This window comes from Hyperolius riggenbachi, chromosome 9 (assembly GCF_040937935.1).
Source record: "Hyperolius riggenbachi isolate aHypRig1 chromosome 9, aHypRig1.pri, whole genome shotgun sequence".
In the NCBI taxonomy this organism is placed as follows: Eukaryota; Metazoa; Chordata; class Amphibia; order Anura; family Hyperoliidae; genus Hyperolius; species Hyperolius riggenbachi.
In genome coordinates, this window is record NC_090654.1 from 83769878 (window position 1) to 83790082 (window position 20205).

General features: G+C 44.8%; 1 protein-coding gene across 1 annotated transcript in view; it reads right to left on the bottom strand.

Annotated features, from left to right (window-relative positions):
• The window catches only part of LOC137532531 (contactin-4-like), a 434987-nt gene extending 417114 nt beyond the window's left edge, over positions 1-17873 (bottom strand). The window contains exon 1 of the mRNA XM_068253129.1: positions 17647-17873. The gene's annotated coding sequence lies outside the window, so the exon portion shown is untranslated. The remainder of the gene's footprint in view (positions 1-17646) is intronic.
• Between the last annotated feature and the right edge of the window lie 2332 nt (positions 17874-20205).

Genomic DNA, 20205 nt, shown 5'->3' on the forward strand with positions numbered 1-20205 from the left:
CTCTCTGCCAGCGGGACGCCTTGCCTTTTCCATCATCACTGCCATTACCACGTGGCCCCAAGCGTATCACTATTATTAAGACACAGTGGGCTTGATTCACAAAGCGGTGCTAACCTACTTAGCACGTCTAAAGTCTTTACACGTGCTAACCAGGGTGTTAAGTAGGTTAGCACCGGATTTCTCAATCAGATCACGCGCTAACTTTGCGCGCGCAAAGTTTTTACGCGCGCTAAGTCCCATAGGCTTTAATGGGCACTTCGCGCGGTGCGCCCTGTGCTCTGTGCAGTACGCGCGTAAAGTTTTACGCGCGTAAAGTTTTGCGTGCGTAAAGTTTTATGCGCGAAAAGCTTGTTTAGACGTGCTAAGGGGGTTTTCACAGGCGTGCTAACAGTTAGCACCGCTTTGTGAATCAAGCCCAGTGACTTTTCCTCCCCATTTCTGCATCTTATATTCTGAAAAATCCGGTACACAGAGAGTATCAAGCATTTCTTGATCTATCTTCTATTTTGTAACGTCTTATGTTGCATGGCCTTGATTTACTCTTTTACCTTGCTACCATCTTTCGGAAAAGTTCTTTTTTGAGCACTTACATAACTGTAGGGTAGAGTTCTGCCTCAGCTTGGCCTGATTCGGCAAAGTTCTGTTAAGATGTTCTCTAAATAGAATCAGAGTGTAACATCTCACACTAGCTAGGATGCCAGCATCATAAAACAGTGTGGGGGATCAGCCATCGATCACCTTCAAAGGGATCTATATCAGAGCAGAGGACAGCTTTTTATGATGCTACTCATAAAATAGTTGTAGTTCAGACAGCGCAGCAGATGGTTCATCTCTGCTGATCAGTAGGTGGCATGGAGAGCAGCAAGCTCTGTGCTTACATGAACTTTAAGTAATATAGTTTATACCCATTTTTATAGAATCTACATCATACAGTATCTCAGTTTCTGAGCTTTCTATGCCCTAGTCCAGGGTTAGATTTCTGGAAAAGGTCACAAAGGCTTGGGCCTTGGGCGGCTAAGGGGTGGCTGGACATGGAAGAGGGGGGGCTGGACAATGAAGAAAGGTCATTGCATATGGCATAGGAGGCTGCAAATTGAAGCACAGCACAAGGAAAGGGATGTCTCCCACCTGTGAATGGCTGTAAAAGAAATGAATTCCTTCCTGTGGATGCCTTTCCACTGGTTATCAGTTAATAGTGCATTATTAGGGTTTGGCTATTAAGGTTTTAGAGCTTGAACATGGCACAGGAGATAAGGATGACAGAAGCTAACAATGGGTTTTTGGGTTTTGGTTATGGATAGGTGCGGTTTAAAAGCGTTAGGATTAGGACAGAGGGAGGCTTGTTTCATTGGTTAGGGTTGGAGGTTAGAGATAGACATTAGAAAATGTGTTTTGTTAGAAAAGAGGGAAGGTTAGGGTTAGGCGTCAGAAGCGGGTTTACATGAGGGATGAGGTTGGGGTTAGGTTTCAGGAGGGGGTTAACATAAGTGTTGAGGTTAGGAGAGGGTCAACATCAGGTAAAAGTTAGGTTTGGATGTCAGTTTTGGCCATCTTGGTGCCCCAGCAAGGCTATTTTTGCCTCAACCCCCCTTCATTCTTGTGAACAGGACGACCATAGCCCACATTTATTAGTTTTACATGCCTAGTAAATTGATAGGGTTCATACTGAAATGAGGATGTTTCTCAAAATTGGTCTTCAAAGGATACGCAAATGATTACTGGACAGATACAGGTCGCTTGCCCAAACAAACTGAACCCCCATAACAAGCTTTTCCTTTAGTGTACCCTCACACTGAATTGTTGCGTTGTCATGGACACACTGTTTTGCGCACTGTAATGTGGTGTGATGGAAAGTCTATGAACAGGTCACACATCATCAGTTGCAATGTGATTTAATGGATTCTTTCGTTACAATGCAGAACATGCAGTTCACACAATCACACATGTTGACATGCACAATGTTTGTCAATGGAGGTACTCACTGATCAGTTGCTTCTTTCCGTGTCTTACATTGCATGCCACTGTAAGTATTTGTCAGGGGTGTAGCAAAAGGGGGTGCAGAGGTAGCGACCGCATCGGGGCCCTTGGGCCAGAGGGGCCCCGAAGGGCCCTCCCTCAACTACAATATTAGCTCTCTATTGATCCTGTGCTCATAATAATCACTTCTATAGATACTTTGAATAGTGGTAATCATTAACAAGCTATTCCCCCCCCCCCCCCCCCTGCTTGCACCTCTGACACTGTAGTTGCCATTGGCAGGTTTTGGTGCGCCGTATCAATAGTTATGTATAGAGTGCTAGGGGTGCCCCATTGTAAAACTTGCATCGGGGCCCACAGCTCCTTAGCTACGCCACTGGTATTGGTTTTTGGTTGCGTTATGTGCACGTTACAGGTTGGACTATTCTCCTGATAATCCAGAAGTTGCAACAATCAATGCAACTATAGCTCAATTAGAGACGGCTGTCCCCCTGGGGGACACAGAAGCGATCGACGGTGATAGGCTGAAGCCTATCACAGCTGATCGCAGTGATTGGCTGACTGTGGGAGGGAGGGAAAATATTTAAAGAAATACTGTTTTTTATTAAAAAAATAAATAAATATTTGTATAAAAAAAAATAAACATGGGGAGAGCGACCAGACCCCACCAACAGAGAGCTCTGTTGGGGGGGAGAAAAGGGGGGGGGGGTCACTTGTGTGCTGAGTTGTGTGGCCCTGCAACGAGCCCTTAAAGCTGCAGTGGCCTATTTAATTAAAAATGGCCTGGTCACTAGGGGGTCCTCAAGTGGTTAAAGGATACCCGAGGTGACATGTGACACAAGACAGACATGGGTATGTACAGTGCCAAGCACACAAATAACTATGCTGTGTTCCTTTTTTTCTTTCTCTGCCTGAAAGAGTTAAATATCAGGTATGAAAGTAACTGACAGGAAGTGACTACAGTGTGAATTCCAACTATAAAACACTTTCCTAGCAGAAAATGGCTTCTGAGAGCAGAAAATAGAAAAAAAGGGTCAATAGTTCATAGATTTTAGCGTTATAGAGCAAAAACAAAAAAAACAATTAAAACTAAGTAGATTTAAACATAAAATAAAACTGTGGAATATTGTAAAAAGTCATTTTTAGGAGAAGGAAGATAGATACAATCTTTTATTTCATTATTTTATTTTTGCCTCGGGTGTCCTTTAACCACTTGAGGACCCCCCCTTTACCCCCCCTTAAGGACCAGCGCTGTTTTAGCTGATCTGTGCTGGGTGGGCTGTGCAGCCCCCAGCACAGATCAAACACCAGGCAGAGCGACCAGATCGCCCCCCTTTTTTCCCCACTAGGGGGATGATGTGCTGGGGGGGGGGGTCTGATCGCTCCTGCCTGCCTGGGTGTTGCGGGGGGGCACCTCAAAGCCCCCCTCCGCGGCGAAATTCCCCCCCTCCCTCCCTTCCCCGGAGATCCGAGGCTGCACAGGAACGGATCTGTCCTGTGCAGCCTCTAACAGGCTCCTGCCTGTCATGTGACAGCGATCCCCGGCCGCTGATTGGCCGGGGATCGCTGATCTGGTACAACACAGCTACTGTTAGCAGCGTTGTACGAATGTAAACAAAGCGGATTATTTACGCTTGTGTTTACATTTAGCCTGCGAGCCGCGATCGGCGGCCCGCAGGCTATTCACGGAGCCCCCCGCCGTGAATTGACAGGAAGCAGCCGCTCGCGCGAGCGGCTGCTTTCTGATTAATTAGCCTGCAGCCGGCGACGCAGATCTGCGTCGCTGGTCCTGCAGCTGCCACTTTGCCGACGCGCGGTATGAGTGCGCGGTCGGCAAGTGGTTAAAGGATCACTATCGCAAAAAAATGTAACGTTTAAAATACATACAAAATACAATTCTCCAAAAGTAAAATGCACTATTAATTAAATTTCCCCCCAATGCTGCTGTCACTTGCAATAGGCAGTCAAACGCTTACAGATCTGACAGATGTTGAACTAGTCATGGGGGATTCTCAGTATTACCCTTATTCTTTACAAAAGCACTCCCCGGAAAGGATCTATACAAAATGCCAGCCAGCTTCCCTACTCGCTTGCACACTGTTTTGCCAGAGGGACTGAGCTACAGCGATTCAGTAAGTGCTTTTGTAAATAAAAAAAATACCTAAGAATCCCTCATGAGGAGATGGACTATTGAGGAAAATAAGTAGTTCATAGTGGTTTTTACTCTTGGAGAAATCTACATTTTATATGTCTGTATTCTAGATTTAACAATGTTTCATCCTTTATTGGTGAAGATTGTTCTTTTTCATGAGGATGGCAGCTGCATTTCGCTGATAAACAAAAGTGTATACATATATATATACAGCCACTATGCTATAACAATATCTGCGGCAAACACGTACAGAGAGAAATGGCTGACTATGGGGTTAAGGCCCCCTCAGCGGGTGGCAGCGTTCTGATTCTTGGAAATGCAGAGCTGAACCAGAAACACGTCTGCAACACAGAAAAGAAATTTTCATTAAGTCCGCTCCTTCATGCACAGGAAAACCTCTCCTCTGACTACACACATTAATAATCTGCTTAGACAGATACATGTTTTCATCAATGCAGGATCAGAGGGGGCGCTTTCCACAAGGCTGAGATTTCTGACACAATCTCGGCCGCCGTGCCATCTCATCCATTCCTCTGCTCCCTTCAGCCTGCCTTGTATGTCTCGTCACGCTCCACCCTGCTGGCTGCGGCTGTCCTATCTGCACATACAGGGCCTCTTCACCAGGGTCACATCTCTTCTCCATCTCTTTTATTGGCAAATTAGTTTTCTGATACTTTTGTCTATTTATAAAGCTATTCCCGTTGGTCTGGCGGTCAAACTGTTCTTTTGTCTTCAATGGAGTCAGTCACATACATGAAACAGGCATGCAGCCAGTGAAGACAGAAGGCCGCACCCATGACGCAATTTTTACGGCAATTTTTTGCTACATCGTTTAAAGTGGAACTTCAGCCTAAACAAACATATTGTCATTAAGTTACATTAGTTATGTTAATTAAAATAGATAGGTAATATATATAATATCTCTTACCCACCCTGTTTTCAAAGAAAAGGCAAATGTTTGTGATTTCATGGGCTTATTCAAGGCTTATTCAAATTGTTTGGCTGGCAGAAAAAAGGACCATATTAGTAGAATTGGCATAATGGTTGAACTGGCTAATTTAACCATTATGCCAATTCTACTAATATGGTCCTTTTTTTCTGCCAGCCAAACAATTTGAATACGCCTTTATTGAGCCTCTTTATTCAAGTTACACTGATTTTTTTCATGTCAAGTTGTGTGTTTTGTATCAATAAAGTTTTTATACTATTTTTGAGACACTGCATTTTTGCGCATTTTTTTTTATATATTATATAAAGTCCAGTATTTATTGCAACATAGATTATATGGGTATAGTGGAACACCCGCTACATGGACTGTACTTTTTTGCCTTTAAGTTTTAAAGAACAGTACCCACAATATATATTAACGTGATTTCATGGGGGCAGGCATCTTTTTCATGGGGGCAGCCATCTTTTTCATGGGTGCAGCCATCTTTTTGGTTGAAAGGAGGTGACCGGGAGCATGAGACATAGTTCCAGCTGTCCTGTGTCCTGATCACCCCTCCCAGCTGCGTGCGCTAGGCTGCAAATCTCAAATTCAAAATGAAAAAAAAATTGCACCAAAACAACAGAAGGAGAACAACAACATCAGAAATCCCATCATGCTTTGCACAGCATCAGGGCAAAAATGCCTGGGCAAATTTCTTCTGTGTAGCTAAAAATGAGGCTTGGGTAAGTTCTGATGCTGTGAAACTGTTAAAGAAACACCAAGCCTTTTCAGTGCTGCTGAGTGGATTTTAAGTCTGGAGGTTCACTTTAACAAAGTCTTGTTAAACCATGGTGCCCAACACAGCCAGCCACGGCGATAACTCATCTTTAAACAGCCGCACGGCGGAATCGAATGCGCAAAAGTACCAAGAACACATTGCACCCGTCGTGTGCCATCATTTGTACCCACTGCAGAAGATGGATCAGGGAACGTTCGTTGGATCACTGGAAGTTTCCCGATCCATCTTCTGCAGTCTTCACGTGGGTGCCTATCTAGAGCGCAGTCGGAACAGCAGATCTGTAGACTAATTCTGGGTCAGTAAGGGCGGCTCACCCTCGTCCTGGGATTCTGCATGCATGATTTTTTTTTCTACAAACTTTTTATGTGTTTGTATGCAAAATTTAGCACTGTGATTTTTCCATGAATAGCAATGAAGTTAATTAACCTGAAAATCCATCTAATTAACTTCAAAATTGCATGCAAATCTTTGCGCAAAATGCAAATCTTGAAAGTTAACCTGAACTGAGTAAAATTATTTAAAATAAACACATGATGTCTCTGCAAATGAATATTACATACTTACCTCCCAGTCAATTCCTCTCAGAAGCTCACCATTTTCTTCTAACATTTTCTTCCAGTTCTGACAAGATTTTGACAGAACTGATATATAGCAGTTGCTGTCAGTTGTACATCATTTGCTGTCAGTTATAACTGAAAGGACTACTGATGAGCAAGGTAATGTCCATGTTTCCCTATGGCTGTGGGCAATATTACAGTTTAACAGTGTTCTGAGCCGGAAGATATTATGTGGTAATGGCTATTTTCAAAATGGAGGACAGAGAATTCCATCGATCACAGTGGACAAAGCAGGAGGAGAAAGAGATTGAGGAGTAGACTACACGGGAGGCAAGTATGACCTGTGTATGTTTATTTTAACTTTTAATTTTCAGTTCAGGTTTGCTTAAAGCAAATGTTCCCATTAATTGAATTGCATTGAAACATGAATGGCACGTAAACAGAAAACCTGTCTGACTTTTAAAAGTATAAAATGCGCAAATGCAAATTTGCACACATTCAGGAATGCAGTGCAATGCCATTGAGATATATTGCATCAGTGGCAAACACGTTTTTTTTTTTTTTGCAAATTGCAGACCATTTCCATAACTCCCAACTGTTCTTTAATCATAGTGAAAGTTCCTCTTTAAAAGCCAAATCCCCTATCCCTCTTCATTCCTCACTTGTCCTTTTTTCAGGACTCATGCACAGATCAAATGTGTTTAATTGACTCTAAACGTTATTCCAATCCTTTAAAGTAATAGATTTCTTTTAATGTTAATATGAAGGAAGATTGACCAGGATAGAAAACTACATATTTTTCTTCTTTCGGATTTCTTCATTTTATGTGTGCTAGGCGTGTGCCAAGGGCATTATTAGAGGCGTGGCAGGGGCGTGAATAGAGGAGTGGCAGGGCGTGGCTTAAGTGCCCCTCTTGCTTATCTCAAAAAGTTGAAAGGCAAGGATTTCTAATGAGTAAACCCTGCCTAACTCAGCAGACCCCACCTGGAAGAATCTTCTAAATTTCCTGTCCCAAGAGGATGTGTTAATATCTCAAACATTGACAATGAAAGCAACAAATAAAAACCTGTTCTGCTGCAAGAATGGAATCATATTTCCTGTTAAATGTTTGCTTCCTGTGCCATGGACCATCAGGGTTCATCTCACGGCTCACGGAGGTCTCAGGGACAGGAAGTTAGGGTGAATCTCTGGAGTGCTGACAGAAAGAGATCCTAAGAATGAATCTAGCCTTTCTACTCTACTTAAAGCTAAAATATATTTTTTTTTTTCCAGGAGTTGAGCTTTGAGGATAAGTTGACAGATCTTTCTGGCTCATGCACACATTCACTATTTCCTAAACTGCCTTTGTAGTCCCCAAATTGAACACACTGCCTGAGCTGCTCTTTGAATGTGTTCAGCGCTCCAGGTATACATTGTCACAAAGGTCCATTGTGACCCATAAGCACGTACTATACAAAAGCCCTTCTGTGCATAACTCCTCAGTGCCTTATTTTACATAGATACTTCTGAGGCTCCAACTGCTGGCACAACGCAAGTGACACAAAGCCGCTTTAGCGGGGTGGCCTTGCCCTCGCTGTGCTACACAGGCAGATGACCCTTTGAACCACCATCCCCGCAGTTGTCGCTTTCATTTGCAGTCCATAATTATTTCAGTAAACCAGTAAGTGTGATAATGACCCTTATTCACACCATAGCCCGCTACATTTCAAAGAGTGGATTGTTATCGCACAAGGATTATAGAAAACCATTGATCGGTGTGTAACAGTTTATCACCACCTAATGATGGATGGAAGCTGTTTTGTAAGTGTTAGGGGCAGATGAGAATGACGAGGTAAGAGGACCTGTTACATGAGGTCATGAGGAGCATTTTGCTAATGTGCCTTTTAAAAGTATTCACCCCCCCCCCCCCTTGGCTTTGTACCTATTCTATTTTATTTCAACATGTAATTTTAATGTTTCTTGATTCTAAACAAATAATAATAATAAAAAATGATAAACTGCCACGAAGCCCCTAAAAAGTTCTGGTGCAACCAATTATCTTAAAAAGTTATAAAATATGTCAAATGAAGTCCACCTGTGTGCAATCAAACCACAAAGGCCAAGGAGCTCTCCAAAAAAGTCAGGGACACCATTGTTGAGAAGTAGAAATCAGGGTTGGGTTATGAAAAATGATTCTGAATATTGACTGGAGCACCAATATTCCAGTCAAGCTCTGAATATTGACTGGAGCACCATCAAATGTATCTTCTTTAAATCTAAAGATCATGGTACCGCAACAAACCTGCTAAGAGAGGGCCACCCACCAAAATCACAGAGTGGGCAAGGAGGGCATGAAACTAGTGATGGTCAAGTATATGCAAATAACTTCAACTTGATGCAAATATATGCAAATATTTGCGCAAATTTATGCAGCTTGAAAATTAATAGAATTTGACATCAGCGGGATTGGATTTGGTTCATTTTCAAGCTGCATACATTTGCATAAAAATGTGCATACTTTTGCATCAACTCGAGTTATTTGCATCTACTTGACCATCACTACATGAAACAGAGAGGGAGCACAGAGACCAGGCCCGGATTTACATCACAGGGGCCTATAGGCACAGATGTCCTGGCACCTTAGACTTCCCCTCCATGAACCCCCACCAATCTGCATCACAAGTGTGCTGGCTGGCCCAGCTGTTACTTCTCCCTTACCTCCTTTGCCCATCATAGCTACAGGTTCTCCTGAGCATTAGGTAGCCAGGGGTGTCCTCAGCATTAAGTAGCTAGTGGTGCTCCTGGCTGAAGGGAGATCTCATCAGTGGAACGCCGAGAGCTGGGTGGGTAACCTCTCACTTACGCTCCGCTCAGGACTCTGCTTAGGGAAGGATGGAGGGAGGTACTTGGGGAGGGGAAGTGAGCCGCCTTTCCATCATCAAGTGCCTGTAGGCTCGTGCCTACAGTGCCTTTTGGTAAATACGGCCCTGACAGAGACTAAAGGTAACCCTACATGAGTTGCAGAGTTCCTCACCAGGCTGTCTCCTGTAGCGTGGATCGGGGTGGGGGGGGGGTGGCCCTAGAGCTGCGCAGCCGCACTCGCGTCTGTGCGGACTGCACAGCTGCGGCCTCCTCCGGCGGCCATATTTGAGGAGGCAGGAGAGCCCGACCCGGGCTATGGGGTCGGGATCTGTCTGGGGGGAGAATAAGCAGCGAGGACCCGGCAGAACTGCATGGAGGGTGCGGATGGCGTCCTCCGTGCCTTCAAAATTCATGCAGGTACAGACCTTTTTTTGTGATTCGGGCTCGTAAGTCCTTTAATAAGAATAATTACTTAGAGTTAAAAAAAATGCACATTTTGAAATTGCCAAAAGGTGTGTGTGGGACTCTCCAATTGTAGGGAGGAATGTCCTCTGGTCACATGAGACTAAAACTGATCTGTTCGACCACCAAGGAAAATGTTATGCATGCAACAAACTCAACATATCTCATCACCCCAAGAACACCTTTGTCACAGTGAAACATGGTGGCAGCATCATGCTGTGGAGATGATTTTCAGCAGCAGGGGCTGGGAAACTGGTCTGAGTCAAGGGAAAGTTAAATGGTGCTAAATACATGATTATTTGTGAGCAAACTCTGTATCAGTCTCCCAGTGATTTAAGACTGGGACGGAGGTTCACCTTCCAGTGGGACAATGACCTAAAACATACCGCTAAAAAAGCAACATTTGAGTGATTTAAGGGGAAACATTTAATGCATTGGAATGGACAAGTCCAGACCTCAATCCAATAAAGAATCTGAGGCCAGTCTTGAAAATTAGTGCTCACAAAGAAAACCATTCTTCCATGGAAGATGCTGGCGCCATAAGTATAAATCCAAAAAACTAACAATAAACCTATTAGAGAAAGTTAACCAGACAAGCATCAAAGAGGAGCCATTCATAATGAGTTATGTAAAAATAGAAAAATACCGGTAGTCGTTTTTTAGAGTACAAATTAAGTGAGGGGTGGCAGGCAAGAGTTCTTACTTACCCCTCATAAAGAAGCAAACCGTATTTAGGCAAGGAACTTTATTAGGAAGTCTCCTTTTCTACTACTCTTTATGATATTTTTACTCTAAAAACATTTTTTCTAGGGGGAGCCTTTGATCTCCAGACCCTGCTAGTCCAATTTCTTTCTTTTTTGTCTTTGGCCCTTCCACAGGAGCTCTTGGCTGTCAAGTGCAATGATCATCAAGATCTCTAGAAGAGCCTGAGTTCAGACAGGTCATAAAATCCTGTCAGGGCTTCATAGTGGCTGCATAGTACTCCTGAGATAGAAGGTATTTGTGATTTGTCAGGTTGGAGTGAGCATATGAGGTCTCCCACAATGCTTCACTGCTGAATATACAAATTGTCCCTGTCAAGCTTAAAAATGGGGGTCCCCTATGATGATCAGCTTTTGGGGGCACCTAATACTGGAGGCCCCTCTTGCAACCTATTCTGTGGTGGAATATCTATACCTGACTACCTATACTGGGTGGAACTTCTTTTTACCTATACTGGGGGTCTACGTAATACTAATGGGTGCTTCTGGCTTCTGATACTGGGGTTACCTAATACAACGGGGCACCTCTATCTACTATAACTGGTGTGTGTGGAGGAGAGTCGGTAAAAGTTGCCTTGCCATTTTTGGGGCGGTGCCCATCCACGATTCATAATGGAATCCCCAAGATTTTTAGCTACGCCACTGTTGGGAATCTCATTATTCGGGTAATGGACACCCTTGAAGACCACTGGATCCATCATAAAGACCCCTGATGAGGTCCACATTCTGGATCTGAAACTATAAGTAAGCACATGTCCTGCCTTTGCAAATCTCTGCACTAATAAATGGAATGATCATCTTTCTATCTGCCTCTGGGTTCCTGTAAAAGGCAGTAAAACTGTTGATCACCGCTGATTACTCAGCAGCCCACCGTCAGTGATCCGCTGTCACAACTGATGGATTCACAGCCAGTTCTGCAAGCTGTGAACGGAAATCAAAGTCCGAGCAGCTGCTGTCTGCTGCTTCACTTTACTGCACCATATTGTTTATATGTCCCCGATAGAGTGGGCCAGAAAGGGCAGCCATGTTCCAGCATCTGCAGAGCGCTGGGAAGTCTAGAGGGTGACTTTACCAGCATCGTCGGACCTGGGTAATTGTTGCTGGAGGCGCTGCCACTGCCTAAGGTGATAAAGAGTACGACTGTTTCTCTGCATGACAATTAGCAACGCTTTGTCTGTAACAAGCCAATGCGCAGCTTCAGCCAACTCCCCCCGGACATTGTCCCCTGCGGCCTCCCCCCGCCTCACATGTATGCTGCAACTATGATAAAGCCACCTGTATTAACCCCTGCACTGCAGAGGAGCTCATCTCAACATACGCCTTTTTAAAAGCTACTAATTAAAGTATACTAGGTAATGCCATTTTAACATCGTTAGAAATACACCCTTTCAGTCACGTAACATAGGGAATTAAAGCGGAACCTGAACTCAGAATTTCTTCTCTGCTGTAAAAGATAAGCAACGGCATAATAACCTTTAAAGAAAAACATTTCTCTGTTACAGCCGATAAAAATCCTGCAATAAATCTGCAGTGTTTATACTTCCTGCTTTCAACAGGCTAAACCTTCTAAATGCATACAGGGTGCATTTTTATGCTTTCCTTCTACCCTGTGCAAGAGTTCAGGTCCACTTTAAAGAGTACCTGTAAGGTTGTACCCCTTCCAAATATTGTTCAAACCACAAAGCAGAATTGAATCTTGAGAGATTTATATTTAGCATAGCTTTTGTGTACGAGGGCTTTTTAGTCTCTTTAATCCCTTTATACTTTCCTAGTGGTTCTGGGTCATCATGAGCTACCTGGGTATTCCGTAGTACTGGTCCTGATCAATCCATGCCATGCACTGTAGAGGAGCAGTAACACAGAAACAGGCTGTATGCATACTGGTGATTGAGAGGCACCCAAATTTGTAAAAAAAAACATTGGTAAAGTGATAAAAATCAAGGTAAGAGCAGCTCACCTAATATTGAAGGTCTAAAGCTCAACACACACCATACAATCTTGGTTGTTCAATCTTACCACTTTCATGTAGTATAAGAGCTTATGCAATCAATCATTCAAGGTATTTTCAATCTCTTGGCCCTTATACTACATAGATTTGGTAAATCTGTACAACCAAGATTGTATGGTGTGTGTTGAGCCTTAAGCCTGTATGCTTGAAAGAGGAATTTATTGCACAAAAAGACAACACGTTTCGTGGGCTATAATCCCACTTCCTCAGGTCAATAACACGCTTGAATTGCAATAAATAGAGTTAGGAGCGCTCCTAGCTCCATTTATTGCGATTCTGGAACGCTATTCAGGCACTTTATTTTTCTTCTGGAAGTATTTTGCCAATCAAAGAATACAAAAAATGACCCAAAAAACCCCACTACTTGGAAATCTGCACTATCTGAACTATTTGTTATCTGTACTACACATTCAATTTATGATATAAGGTTTTTTTCACTCCAGGTTTTCTTTAAGCAGTTTCATTCATGAAATCGCATTCAGTAATGTTTCTCTTTAAGGGTAGTAGCCTGAGGTTAGGTTCACAGTGGGAGGTTATTGTCCTGCATTATACAGTCATTATAACACAGGTTACCGCACTGCCATGTTAACCCTATGCAACGTTCACAGTGTTACGTTAAAGTCGTGTCGTAAATGTTGTGTTTATTGTAACGCAACACTGCAGTGCGTTACCTCTAATCGCAGACTTTAACAGATGCAGGGAACCACACTTATCACCTGTATGCTCCACTGTATCTACTGTATGCGACGGTAACACATCGACTTTTTTTAGTGCGTTGCTTTGTCATTTTGCATTGTGACTTTAACGTCGCATCACAACGCAACGTCCCACTGTGAACCTAGTCTGAGTCTTTTTGTTATTGCTGTCTGTCTACATGTTGTGCAAAATATGGCCCGAAACAGAGGTATCAAAATAGCCATAGGGGCTGCTACAGGGCGCAGCGCAATGTAACCATGTGCTGGGTAGTTGGGAAATCAAGGCTGCACATGTTATAGGGTAAAGAGAATGATGCCTTGGGAATTAACTGTACGGGGCATCCTGGTGGTGGGATGAATGTATACAGGATGTATACAGTAGGGCCCCATGAGAATTTTACAGTGGGGGCACATTATGTTGCTGGTGTGAGCTCTTCTAAAGCTGCAAAGTAACTTATGGGTTAACAATAACAATTTGCTATTTGTGAGAGCAGGACAACAATGAGGCCAGTGATGCACTTCTGCTGCTACCTACCCGAAATAAGACTGCCTGCCCACCAGAGCCGGGTCATCCCCAAGGCATACTTAGGCAGTTTCCTAGGGCCTGGAGAGAGACTAGGGGCCTGGTTGATGCCAGCCTCCACCACATTTTATTTAAAAAGCCAAATGACCCATTTCATCCTTTCTGCTGCCCACAACTTTAAGGCATGGCAAAGAGAAGGTCAGCAGCAGTGAGTGACAGCATGAAACCCTGTATCTGGCATGGCAGGGTGACTGTAATACACCTGCTATTCAGAAGAAGGATGACACCAGAAAATAAATGAGCTTTTTTCCCCAAACAAACTTGTATAATTAAATTTCTATTTGTACAGAAGAGCTTCTTGACACTTCAGAACAGCGCAAAATGTTATTATTATGCAATATATTATTATGTAACAAAAGGAGCAAAAGTGTTTGTCTAAGAAAAGCAAACAACAGTCTTTGTACAGCAAAATGTGAGGCTGACAGGAACATTCGATCACATTATGTCAGGATTATATAAGTTACACTTTCCAGGAGATGATATGGGGAGGTAGCAAGTGACAGAGATCTGCTACAGGCAGACAGCAGACACAGAGCAGCCTCTGCATGTATACAGTCTGCATGACAAACACCTCCTGCAAGCCTCTAATAAGGTCATGTAAGCTGAAGTGGAGGGAGGTGAAGAAGGTGGCAGGTGTGCCCCTTGATGCCCACTGGGCCCCAAGCACCTGCCTAGGTTGCCTGGTGAGCGATCCTGCTCTGATATGCAGCACTTACTGCATGGGCTGTGTGTACACACTTCACCTGATGGGGAAACTGGCACAGAACTGCAGTGGTTACCCACAGCAACAACTAATTAGGTGCAAACTGCTAAAAAGAAAACAAATCATCTAAGTAATTGCTCTGGTATTCTCTGCATCTGTCTTGGCAGCTCATCCCCTGTATATATGGAACACACCTGAATGACATCATCCCTATACTCAGATACACCATATACAACACACAGGTGACCAGTACACCACCTGCACTCTATGTACAGAGCACACCCGGAGTATGTATTACCTATACACTCAGGTACACCATATACAACTCACAGGTGACCAGTACACCACCTGCACTCTATGTACAGAGCACATCCGGAATATGTATTACCTATACACTCAGATACACCATATACAACACACAGGTGACCAGTACACCACCTGCACTCTATGTACAGAGCACACCCGGAATATGTATTACCTATATACTCAGATACACCATATACAACACACAGGTGACCAGTACACCACCTGCACTCTATGTATAGAGCACACCCGGAGTATGTATTACCTATACACTCAGGTACACCATATACAACACACAGGTGACCAGTACACCACCTGCACTCTATGTACAGAGCACATCCGGAATATGTATTACCTATACACTCAGATACACCATATACAACACACAGGTGACCAGTACACCACCTGCAATTTATACTGTGTGTACAGAATACACCTGGAATATGTATTACCTATACACTCAGATACACCATATACAACACACAGGTGACCAGTACACCACCTGCACTCTATGTACAGAGCACACCCGGAATATGTATTACCTATATACTCAGATACACCATATACAACACACAGGTGACCAGTACACCACCTGCACTCTATGTATAGAGCACACCCGGAGTATGTATTACCTATACACTCAGGTACACCATATACAACACACAGGTGACCAGTACACCACCTGCACTCTATGTACAGAGCACATCCGGAATATGTATTACCTATACACTCAGATACACCATATACAACACACAGGTGACCAGTACACCACCTGCAATTTATACTGTGTGTACAGAATACACCTGGAATATGTATTACCTATACACTCAGATACACCGTATACAACACACAGGTGATCAGTACACCATCTGCACTATATGTACAGAGCACACCCGGAATATGTATTACCTATACACTCAGATACACCATATACAACACACAGGTGACCAGTACACCATCTGCACTATATGTACAGAGCACACCCGGAATATGTATTACCTATACACTCAGATACACCATATACAACACACAGGTGATCAGTACACCATCTGCACTATATGTACAGAGCACACCCGAAATATGTATTACCTATACACTCAGATACACCATATACAACACGCAGGTGACCAGTACACCACCTGCACTCTATACTGTGTGTACAGAATACACCTGGAATATGTATTACCTATACACTCAGATACACCATATACAACACACAGGTGATCAGTACACCATCTGCACTCTATACTGTGTGTACAGAATAAACCCAGAATATGTATTACCTATACACTCAGATACACCGTATACAATACACAGGTGATAAGTACACCATCTACACTCTATATTGAATGTACACAGCACACCCGGAATATGTATTACTTATACACTCAGATACACCATATACAACAAACGGGTGAGTAGTACACCACCTGCACTCTATATGTACAGAGCACACCCGGAATATGTATTGCCTATATACTTTTGTCATGTAGAGCAAAGTTAGATATAGACCTAAAATACCTCAAAGATAACAACTGCATTGAAATGTACGGTATGTCAAGCAGATATCACGTTGTGCATTTCTATGAGGCTAGTTCCACATTTATACTCCTATAATGGCATGAAAAACTGAACTAACATTCTAAAAATGTCCTCATCACAGTACAGGGAGCACCAGGGCTAGTCATCCTTACATGATGAATCAATGGCTAGATAGACAATTAAAATCTATCTATCTATCTATCTATCTATCTATCTATCTATCTATCTATCATCTAGCTATACCATATCTGTCTTTTTCTATAGCAGATCACTTCCTGTGGACATTGCTTTCATAAATATATGATGTTAATTGAAAATGGCAATACGGTTTCCTATTTACACGTCTTTCTAATGCATCTCCATAGGTAGCACAGTTGCAGTCACATAGCATTGACTATTGTCAGGCTTCTGCAGAGCACATACCAGTTCACCTGCTCAGACACATCTACTGGCTCAGTGCAGTGATCTCCTCCTGATCAGCGAGTCAGTGGGTGAATATATCTACCCCACATCCCAGTCCCACAAACACTGCACACCCCTTACTGGTGACTAGCCAGGGAGTTAAGCATTTAACCTCTTCTGTGGAGCCTGTGAGGATAATTAGCCCTGGTGCCTTCTGCGAGCCAGGCAGCTAAGGCAAAGCTTCCTAAACCTGACATCACATCCCCACAAGCCATATTACAGGGGCATCCATATGAGTTGTACATTTAAGGCCATGAGCTACTATGTAACTCAGCTGTACCCAGGTGAGGTTACCTGCAACGCTCATACCTTTGGAGGACAAGTTTGGAGAGCACTGCTGCAGGCAGACACACAGGATGATGAATTGGGTTTACTTTATAGGGAACGGGCAGAGGGGAATATTATTATACATCACAAATCTCATTTGGGCTCCCACCAGATACTATGACCAACCTGTGAGCCATAGAAATTGCTGTATAAACAACATACCCACATGAGACAGTCAGCTGTCTGGAGAAGGAGAAAGCCCACAGTCTCTGCTACAATAATAGAATATATTACCCAGTCTGGTGCACGGCATATTAACAATAAAGTCATACGGGCAAAGGTACAGGGGGCACACACTGTAATATAAGGGGCACACACTGTAATAAAGCTGGTAGCAGGTCCCAAACATGCAATAGTAAGAGTAATGCAGCAATAGTACTAACACGGGGCACATACTGATATAGAACATTATGCAGCTCCGACATGCACTATAAATCACACCTGGTGCCCCCAGCCTGTCTGCCCCAGCACGCCTCATGTGCCGGAGATGTTTGATGTACTCCCCGGCATCATTAATTACCCTCCCCAGTCCCCAGCCTGGCTCACCTGCACGGAGCGATCCCGTCCTCTCTGGGCACGCAGCAGGCACAGAAGGGCCGGGCAAGAAGCAGCGGAGGGTGACACACAGCCAGGCACGGAGCTGGCACACAGAAGGGGGAGCCGGACTGGGCATGAACGGGGAACGTCAGAGACTTTCCGAGCTGCTGATGAGAGAGAGAAAATCCCTCCTCTACCCACACAACGATGTACAGAGGAGAGAGGAGGAGAGAGGAGGATGGAGGGGTGTTAGGGAGAGAGAGGAGGAGAGAGAAGGATGGAGGGATGAGAGAGAGAGAGAAAGAGAGTGAGAGAGAGGAGGAGAGAGAAGGCTGGAGGGATGAGAGAGGAGGAGAGAGGAGGAGAGAGAAGGATGGAGGGATGAGAGAGGAGGAGAGAGAAGGATGGAGGGATGAGAGAGAGAGAGAGAGAGAGAGAGAGGAGGAGAGAGAAGGATGGAGGGATGACAGAGAGAGAGAGAGAGAGAGAGAGAAGGATGGAGGGATGAGAGAGAGAGGAGGAGAGAGAAGGATGGAGGGATGAGAGAGAGAGAGAGAGAGAGAGAGAGAAGGATGAGAGAGAGAGAGAGAGAGAGAGAGAGAGAGAAGGATGGAGGGATGAGCGAGAGAGAGAGAGAGAGTGAGGGAGGGGGAGAGAGAGAAAGAGAAGGATGGAGGGATGACAGAGAGAGAGAAAGAGAGAGAGAGAGGAGAGGAGAGAAGGATGGAGGGATGACAGAGGGAGGAGAGGAGAGAGAAGGATGTAAGGATGACAGGAAGAGAGAGGAGGAGGGATGAGTATGACAGAGATAGAGAGAGAAGAGGCAAGAGGAGGATGGAGGGATGACAGAGAGAGAGAGGGAGAGAGAGAGAGAGGGGGGAGAGAGAGGATGGAAGGATGACAGGAAGAGAGAGGAGAGAGAAGGATGGAGGGGTGTCAGGGAGAGAGAGGAGGAGAGAGAAGGATGGAAGGATGACAGGAAGAGAGAGGAGGAGGGATGAGGATGACAGAGATAGAGAGAGAGGAGGATGGAGGGATGACAGAGATAGAGAGAGAGGAGGATGGAGGGATGACAGATAGAGAGGAGAGGATAGATAAGGATGGAGGGGTGACAGGGCGAGAGAGGAAGATGGATGAGGATGGAGGAATGACAGATAGAGATGAGTAGGAGGAGAGAGAAGGATGGCGGGATGACAGAGAGAGGAGGTGAGATGGAGAGTGGTGGAGAGAGAAGGATAGAGGGATAAGGAAAGTGGAGAGAGAAGAATGGAGGGATGAGGAAAGTGGAGAGAAAAAGATGGAGGGATTAGGAAGGTGCAGAGAGAAGGATGGAGGGAAGTGGGAAGAAAAATATGGAGGAAGGTGGAGAGAGAAGGATGAGGAAAGTGGAGAAGAAGGATGCAGGGAGGTGAAAAGAGAAGGATGGAGGGACGAGAGAGTCAGGGCCGGCCCGCTCATGAGGCGGGGTGAAACTTTTGCCTCAGGCGGCAAATTTCCGGGGGCGGCACCCGCCCGTCCGTGGGTGCGGGGAGCCGGCCCGCCGAGCTGGAGGGGTAGCTGTCAGGACGGGGGTATTGGGCCAGCGGCGGGGAGGGGGGTCGGACCCCCCCCCCTCGCCTGGGTCCCCCGTCCTCTGCTCCCCTCCAGCCTAAATAGAAGCAGCCGTATGTGTAAGAGGCACGGGCGGGGCGACACTCACCTCCTCCTCGCTCCAGCGTGCGCTCCACTGACATCACTTCCTGCAGGACACTGGCTGCTTCTATTTAGGCTGGAGGGGAGCGGAGGACGGGGGACCCAGGCGAGGGAGGGGGGGTCCGACCCCCCTCCCCGCCGCTGGCCCAATACCCCCCTCCTGCCAGCTACCCGTCCAGCTCGGCGGCCCCCCAGAGCGCCCCCCCCCCGAGGGGGGGCGGGAGGGGCGGCGGTGACAATTTTTTTAAAATTTGCCTCAGGCGGCAAAAAGTCTAGGGCCGGCCCTGGAGAGAGTGAGCGAGAAGTGTACAGAGAGAGAGAGAGAGAGAGAGAGAGAGAGAAAATGAAAGTTGATGAGTAAGGATGAAAAGATGAGTGAGAGAGGAAGAAAGGAGAATGGTGGAATTATTGAAAAAGGTAGAGTGAGAGAGGAGAAAAAGAAAAGAGAGGACCAAGAGAGAAAGAGACCTGTCCTGTCATTGCATTGGACATGTCATAATTGCAATGCATTTGGAGACAGCAGATATGTTTCAAACATACAGTACAGTGGCTTGCAAAAGTATTCAGCCCCCTTGAAGTTTTCCACATTTTGTCACATTACTGCCACAAACATGAATCAATTTTATTGGAATTCCACGTGAAAGACCAATACGAAAATCATACATGATTCCAAACATTTTTTACAAATAAATAGCTGCAAAGTGGGGTGTGCGTAATTATTCAGCCCCCTGAGTCAATACTTTGTAGAACCACCTTTTGCTGCAATTACAGCTGCCAGTCTTTTAGGGTATGTCTCTACCAGCTTTGCACATCTAGAGACTGAAATCCTTGCCCATTCTTCTTTGCAAAACAGCTCCAGCTCAGTCAGATTAGATG